The sequence below is a fragment of the Somniosus microcephalus genome, chromosome 2, assembly GCF_052327205.1.
Source record: "Somniosus microcephalus isolate GS21.2 chromosome 2, FLI_Smic_1.0, whole genome shotgun sequence".
NCBI classification, from domain to species: Eukaryota; Metazoa; Chordata; class Chondrichthyes; order Squaliformes; family Somniosidae; genus Somniosus; species Somniosus microcephalus.
Window position 1 is genome coordinate 297,305,988 of NC_140988.1, and position 8,463 is coordinate 297,314,450.

At 47.8% G+C, this 8,463-nt stretch overlaps 1 long non-coding RNA gene across 1 annotated transcript; it reads right to left on the reverse strand.

Moving 5' to 3' along the window:
• Positions 1–770: 770 nt before the first annotated feature.
• On the reverse strand, positions 771–5,338 carry LOC147123466 (uncharacterized). Its single transcript, XR_015074541.1, has 2 exons — positions 2,972–5,338; positions 771–2,545 (listed from the first exon to the last, which is right to left on the reverse strand). It is a non-coding gene; the product is annotated as an uncharacterized LOC147123466 (long non-coding RNA).
• Positions 5,339–8,463: the final 3,125 nt, after the last annotated feature.

Consider the following 8,463-nt stretch of genomic DNA (forward strand, 5'->3'; position numbering starts at 1 on the left):
GCCATGAGGTTACAGATTGTGTTGGATTACAATTCTGCTGCTGCTGATGGGCCACAGCGCCTCATGGATGCCCAGTTTTCAGCTGCTAGATCTGTTCTGAATCTATCCCATTTAGCATGGCAGGTGCTCTTCACAAGGACTGTGCAATGGTCACTGCTACCAATACTGTCATGGACAGATGCAGCTGTGACAGGTAGATTGGTGAGGACGAGGTCAAGTAGGGTTTTCCCTCATGTTGGTTCTCTCACCACCTGCCGCAGGCCCAGTCTGGCAGCTATGTCCTTTAGGACACGGCCAACTCGGTTAGTAGTGGTGCTACCGAGCCACTCTTGGTGATGGACATTGAAGTCCCCCACCCAGTGTAGCTTCTGTGCCCTTGCTTCAGTTGCCTCAGTGCTTCTTCCAAGTAGTGTTCAACATGGAGGAGTACGAATTCATTAGCCGAGGGAGGGAGACGGTAATCAGCAGGAGGTTTCCTTGCCCATGTTTGACCTGATGTCAAGAGACTTCATGGGGTCTGTAGTCAATGTTGAGGACTCCTAGGGCCACTCCCTCCCGACTATATACCACTGTGCCACTGGGTCTGTCCTACCGGTGGGACAGGACGTAGCCGGGGATGGTGATTGTAATATACTTTGGTAGAACAAATGAAGGACAGAGACACAATGATTTGGCAGTCCATGTGTTTGCTTTATTAGGCCAGAGAAAACTGAGCATGCTCATACCAAACCATGTTGTTGTGGTGAAAATAAATTCACACCTAAACCGTATAAAAGTAAAAAGATGCAGTTTATTATCAGAGCTCTGGGAGAAGAGTCTCAGACCCCGCGGTCTGTGCGAGCACCTTCTCGTTCTCTCTTGGTTGGTACAGCTTTTTATTCTATTTTCATCCAATCACATTGTATTACAATAATCACCTGATCACATTGTATTACAATAATCACCTGATCACATATGGATTCTTTTCAGTATTAATAAAGGTTAGTTACATCTTACTATGCCTTTGGTCACAGGTCAAATTCCCATGACCCCTATATTCTGCTGTGTCTACAATTTTTAGCTAAAGCAGCATATTCCTTATCGCTTACGCAAAACGCACATATTCTGTCTTGTCCCACGACTGCTTATCTTGGTTTTTCGAAGCTTCTCACATTGTCCTTTGTTTAAAACTAGCGAAAGTAGCATGAAAGTCTTTTTCACATGAGAAAGTCTTTTTCATAAAAGAAAGTTGTTATTCTGAGAGGGTTCATTTTAACCCCTTCAGTCCCTCCTGTTGGTCCCGCACCAAATTTAGATTTTGGCTAGGGATACCAACTTCTCTTCTACTTTTACCATCCCCAGGATTACTCCTAACAGATGGCTTAAACTTAGTACCTAAGTTCAGCTTTCCCCTCTGTCTACCTTGTTGTGCTAGGCGTGGTAGTCTGTGCAAATGACCAAAGAACTTTACATGTATGTTCCTATCTCTATCAATTCATTATCCCACATTAACTGTTCGGTTTCTGGCTCAATATCGATTATATCAACTGTAGCAACCGGCACTATTCAGGACGCAGCTGCCCTACAGCATGCTTTCAGAACCGTCATCATAACACAAAATAATACTACAACTATAATGACAATTATAAGTCCTTATCATTTCTATTTGTCTTTTGATGCTTGATATTCGATCTTGCTGGCATTTATGCTATCTTTTTCCGCTTGCCTGTTGTCAGTCCCTGGTCTAAGAATTAAAACCCATCTTTGAATCTAATAACTATTTCTTTATTGACTTCTCACAATCGGCTCTTGACTAATCTAGCCAGCTCTTATTGCTCTCTCAACTTGGGCATTAGTTAGTTGGGAGTCTTGAAGATTTCTCCCTTCCTTACAGTCCATTCCTTTGAGGAGAAGGAGCAACCTCTGACCCCTTACTCAAATTCAATTCACTGTTCCGGTGTTCCAATTCTGCCCCGCCTGGAGTATCCTCTGTTTCTTCTATCTTTCCTGATGTTACCCCGCCTGGGGTCTCCTCTACATCGCTTCAGATCTTCTCTTTTGGCGTGCTCAATTAATTTTTTAGTGCTTGTCAGTCATGGGCATGAGTACCCAATTGGCTTATGTATCAAAGTCTTACTACACACGTTACATATATCAAATACACTATCATTATAAGTTGGATAACTACCAGAGCATGTGAAATAATACAAACCTAAGGGTGTGCTGATGTATTAAGCCCAATATCCCATCAATGTGAGTTGTCCCCTATGCTGTCAATTTCAATATCTATTCTCGAGTTGTCTTGCTCCAAAACATAAAAATGCTTTAGGGAGGAGTTCAGTTGCATCATGAGCTCACTGAAACCCACAAACAACAGGGGAATGTCATATCCGAGTATCTGAATTGTGGCACATAATTGTGTAGCTCATACTTAAAAATGTGTTGGTTGATGGGACAGGTCCTGTTAGATCCGTAAAGCATGGTAATTGCAGTAGTAGTGACACAGGAGGCACCACTAAAATCACCTCATACTGGATTCGTACTGGTTTTTCCCACGCTCTGTTACCTACAAAACACAATTATTACAGTCACAGTTAAATTCAGTCTTACAATCATATCAAATACATTACAGTTCAACATCTAATCAACAAATCATGGATTTAAAAGATTCTCCAGATCTCTCTTTTGCTCGTATCCATCTTGTGGATAATTCTTACTAATCATGATTTCTCCTTAGCCCTCGATTGTACCAATCCAGATCCCATGCAACTCTCCACTTCAACTTTAATACCTCTAACAGGTACCCGTGTGTTTAACTCTATTCTGATTGTTTCATTAATTAGATAGTTTCTCGATGGAGTATGCTTTAAAAGTTGTCTCGCTCTCCTGAGCCACATTAACCATTTCATGTCTTGCTGTTGTCAAGTAACTGAGCATGTCTGAGACCCATTCTTCAGTGCAAACTCAACATACATTCCTGGATGGTAATTACCTCATATGTATTGAATCACATTTGAACACTCATATCAGTATCTCAATATCGTGCCACACGTGTCATCCGATACAAGCCTTTCTCGGGCTTTCAGGTATCTTATCGAAAGATTGCAGTCGCCTGGAGATCTTTGCTCATCTTCCTCTGCATGGTCCTGATGTCTTGGGTAGTGGCCAGACTATCAAATTCAGTTTTCTTAAAAGTTCATTAAAGGCAGGGACACAAATGTCTCCAAGAGAAAGCTATCAATTTACTATTCTTAACTACATTTTCCTGACTTTCACTAGAAAATTTTGAGAATTCCCATTCAGTAGTGTAATTCTCCTGTTTCAATCTTACACTCTCAATTACTTTCCTTTAATTACCATTCATATCTCATTCATGAGTCCTGGAAAAACTTTACTGTCCAGTACAATATTTAAGATAGAAAACATAGATCAAACGTTCTCACTTGATCCAAGTTATTAACACATTTTATTATCATTATTTTTAGAGGATCTTTTATTTTCCCAAAAGTAACCAAATATATAGTGCCTGAGTCCATTTTGTCATTTCAAAATTATCCCAAAATCCAAATAGCAGTACAGTTGAACTGACAGGTTTTGTCAATGTTCAATTTCATCTCTATCAATTTATCTTCCATTTCCAATTTCAGAAACAAGTGATTCTCAGGCTAGATAGCTTACACAGTGTTTTTAACATTAGAGACAGAAGTGCTGCAATTAGTTTACAAGGTAACTTCCATATAACAGAAGAAGGGAATCCATTGTGACTCTGCTTAGAGCCCAAGGGGTTAATTTATCAAATCTTAATTTTCCCTCTGTCACTATGGTAAAATAATAACTTAAAATTAAGAAACTTAAATTTAAGCACTGTTGCCTCACAGCGCCAGGGACCCGGGTTCGAATCCGGCCTCTGGTGACCGTCTGTGTGGAGTTTGCACATTCTTCCCGTGTTTGCGTGGGTTTCCTCCGGGTGCTCCGGTTTCCTCCCACAGTCCAAAGATGTGCGGGTTAGGTTGATTGGCTATGATAAATTGACCCTTAGTGTTAGGGGGATTAAATATGTGGGGTTATGGGGATAGGGTGGGATATGTGTTGGTGTAGGGGTTACAGGGATCGGGTGGGATATGTGTTGGTGCAGGCTCGATGGGCCGAAATGGCCTCTATCTGCACTGTGGGGTTTCTGTGATTTCTGTGATATATCTTTAGATTTCATACTAAAGTTTTTGCTTGGCGAACTTAAACAGCTGTCAGTGGAAAGGGTTAACTCCTTTGCAGGTTTTTTAAGAAGGGAGAGCAAAATATTATCAAATGCACGCAACTGCGTCAATTCACATAAATCACAAAAAAAACACTTTCCTGATCGAAAGACAATTGTGTTTTCACACTTTAACTAAACACGAACACGGAAGTAATATGGACAGTGAAGAAACACGGGATTGAGCAAAGTTCACAAGCTAAGTAAGCCTTTGTAAGGAACTCTGCAACTATCAGATGTTCTTGCGGAGCGGAGTTATCTTATTCAATGCGGTCTACACAAATTTACACCAACCAAAATTTCACCGTGGCCACAATGAAAGTCTGGTTTTAATAGGTTAATTAACCTCATAACTCCAATTTAATCCAGATCTTGTAAACATTCAAATTAATTTTCTTCCAAGCACATTGGCAACTGTAACTTTAAGGCAGAAGCTTATCTTTTGTAAAACTATGAACAAACAAAACAAAATAGCACATTCTTGCAGAAAACAGTAAATTACGTCATATTTTCTTATCAAATCAAACTGCTTTAGAAGATTTCACCATAGCAACCGCGACTCCAAGGTTAAATCTTAGACTGAAACTTAATCTTTTGTTATACAAACTTTTTGTTGCTCTTCTCAGTTTTTACACACCAGCTTAACTTAAATTAGTTCAAAGGTTTTTTCCAATTCTTGGGGCACAATCTTATTCGCACATTCTTCCAAAATCCAAGACAAGACAAAAGTTTTTAAACGCTTTTAACACAGAGAAGTGGGTGGAGCTAAAACAAACATAACAGAATCTTTCTTTTAAAGACAGACTTTCAGACAAAAGAAATACTGTAACTTCTTAAACATTCATAGTCAGGAACACTTTCACACTTTAACACGCACTTTCACACAAACTGAAATTCCAGCATTTTTTTAAGGTTCCTTTCACTCAGAAAATCTTGTGTTTTATTTGTCTCAGCACAAATGTTAATAACTTCCATGTCAGTAAAACTTTAAGGGCTAGATTTTCAGTTGCTTGCGCCAGCAGTTAGCGCCTTAAGAGAAGTGATTTCCGGGCGCTATGCGTGTAGCGCCCGGGCGCAGCGCAGTTTGCGCCCCGCCCCAAATTAAGTTGCCCGTTAGCGCCGGCGCAAAGTTTAGCGCCCGCCCGGATGCGCGCGCAGAAAATGACGTCACATCCTCGTGCAACGCCCTTTGGCCGCCCCGATTGCAAACTTCAGTCGGACCGCCCCATTGTGCGGCGGGCGGCCGGTGCGTTTGGAAAAAGGAACGCAACACAACCAGCGCGGGCCCCGGGGGGCGCTAATTAAAGGGAACGTCCTCTCCAGTATAAAGGCCATCCATTATTTCAGAAAACAGTCTTGTGCAACGCATTTCTGGAGACACAACAAGGAGGATAGCTAACTGGTTTCAAGCAGCAAGAGCCAGGTATTTTTGGACTCAGGCAACAGCGCTGCAAGTGGCCATTTGGAAATTAGAGTGTTTGCCAGGATTTGATGGGGGTTGCATGGGGTGCCAACGCGGAGCTGCAGCTCCATGTCCGTAGGGCTCGCAGACGTATTGTGAGAGGGGCAGCCCTGGCTAGAGGCAGAGGGGGCTACAGGCGTCGGCCACGTAGGCCTTACCCAGTCAGGCTATACCGCCAGCAGCGCTCCTACCTAAACATGAGTGCCGCGCAATGTGTTAAAAGGCTCCGATTCCGGAAGGGGGTGATTGCAGAGATCTGCCACCTGCTTCGCCGAGATCTGCGGCCAAAGCTCAGGTGCAGGACGTCTCTGTCGGTGGAAGTGAAGGTGACGGTGGCATTGAACTTCTATGCCACCGGCTCCTTCCAATACGCTGCTGGGGACATAGCAAACATCTCCCAGTACGGCGCGCATCGCTGCATCCGCCAGGTGACCGAAGCACTGTTCAGAAGGAGAAGCCAATTCATCTCCTTCCCCATGGCCCTGGAGAGCCAGCATCAGCGCGCATTGGGATTTTCCAGACTCGGGGAATTCCCCTTGGTGCAGGGCGCCATTGACTGTACGCATGTGGCTTTGCGGGCCCCTCTGGAGCATGGCGAGCAGTATCGCAACAGGAAGGGCTACCATTCTCTGAATGTGCAGCTGGTCTGTGACCACAAGCAGCGCATCATGGCAGTCAATGCCAGCTTCCCAGGCAGCAGCCACGATGCCTTTATCCTGCGGCAGAGTACTGTGCATGACATGTTCCAGGCACAGCCTCCCCCAAGAGGATGGCTACTCGGGGACAAAGGCTATCCTTTGTGCACCTGGCTCATGACCCCGCTCCGCGCGCCCAGGACCGCTGCTGAAGAGGCCTACAACGAGAGCCATCAAACCACCCGCAACATCATCGAGCTAACTATTGGGGTCCTCAAGCAGCGGTTCCGCTGCCTTGATCGCTCCGGAGGAGCTCTCCAGTATTCGCCGGACCGGGTCTCCCAATTTGTGGTGGTTTGCTGCATGCTACACAACCTGGCTATCCGCAGGACTCAGGCACTGCCACCTGACGTTGGACCAGCACCTCAGGAGGAGGAGCAGGAGGAGCATGAGGAGGAGGAGGAGGAGGAGGAGGAGCAGGAGTACGTTCCCAGGAGGGAGCGACCAGGGCCAAGGGCCGCACGACGCCACCTTATTACACGGTACTTCTAAGCCCCCTGTCAGGGAATGGCCAGGGGCCATGAGGGAAGATGAATGCAGCCGCTCCGCAAGCCCTCAGCCGGCGAAGCCAACAAACACTAAGAAGAACAACCATGGAGACTGCATGAATAAAGATAATTTTTTATTAAACAAAAATGAAAAGCCCTTCCCACATGAATCCCCAAAAACAATAAACGGGCCCCACAAAAAGCCCAACAAACGACTCACTCCCACAAACTGGGGAGGAGCCACTCCACCTTTATTGAAACCGGGCCTCAACGTCGGCCTAACGCAAAAAAAAAGCCCTCCAAAAGCACAACCATGGGCAAAATAAAGATGGCCACCGCCATATTAAAGGAAAGCTGGCCACACCCTCTACTGAGTGGCCCGCGAGGGCGAGACCTTGGCCAGCATTTTGCCTCCCCTGCCCTGCCTGCTGCTCCTTCGCAAGCTCTGCCCAGTGGCTGCTGCGAGGCTGGGGGAAGGCGCCTGAGGCTCAGATGCCCTTCCGCCAGATGCCGCTGGGGGGCGGCCTACACGGCGTTTGGGCCTCGAGGGGCCGTCTCCTGAGTGGCGCGCCTGAGCCTGGCCACCATCAGCTGCAGCCGCTTGCCCTTGACGCCCCAGAGGGGGAATGGCGGCGACGGATGGTGCAATGTGGGCCAGCTGGCGTCTGGGATGCGCTGGCTGGTGCTGTGGCGCGGTGGCACTCGGCCGGGCCCGCACTGCAGGATCCGCAGCAATCAGCCGACGGCCGGCTTGCTGGGATGGTCCAGCGCGGCGCCTGCCCTGGCGATGCCTGCCTGAGACAGCGCGTGTGGCAGCAGTGAGTGGCCCTGTGGTCCTGGTGTGCGCGTGCATCACATCCGCCAGGGTCTTGACGGCATCAGTTAGCATGCGGCCAGTCGCGGCAGTTGCTGCCCCGAACTCGCGCACACTGGTCGCCAGCGACTCGATGGCCTCAGGCATGCGCCCCACCACGCTCATGAGCTCCGTGTGGCGCCGGTCCGAGTCGTCGGCCATCTGATCGAGCTTCCGCACCTCCTCCGAAGTGAAGGTGTCCGGACTGGAGTCGCGACTCTCCCGCTGGGGAGGAGGGGGCCGAACTAGGGGACCCTTGCCGCGTTGGTGACGGCGAGTGTGCCGAGCAGCAGCACTCCCCTCTGATCCTTCCCCCCTTTGGGGGGAAGGCCGCGGGCCACGCGCACGGCTGCTGGGTGGCTGGACGCCACTGGTCCCAGAAGCTGCATTGCCCTGCGACAGTTCCTCCAGGCACTCGTCCAGTGAGGAGGTGTCGAGCATTTCCTCCTCTCCTGCGGGACGTGACTGTTCCCCCGAAGGTCCGGCTTGCTCCTCCTCCTCCTCCTGGTTGGAGGTGCTGTCACTGGCAGCCTCAGGGTCCTGGTCGTCACCAGCTGAAAGCAGGAATGCACAAGAGTAGCTTCAGAGTGAGGAGACGGCGTCAGCGAGGGAGTTAGGACTGGTGGGATTCAGCGCATTGGTGGGACAGTGGCAAAGGAGGTAGCTCGGATGGGCCAGTGCGACGCGAGAGGGCCAAAAGGCGAGGTCCTTACCATTGCCGGGCAGTGGAGGGT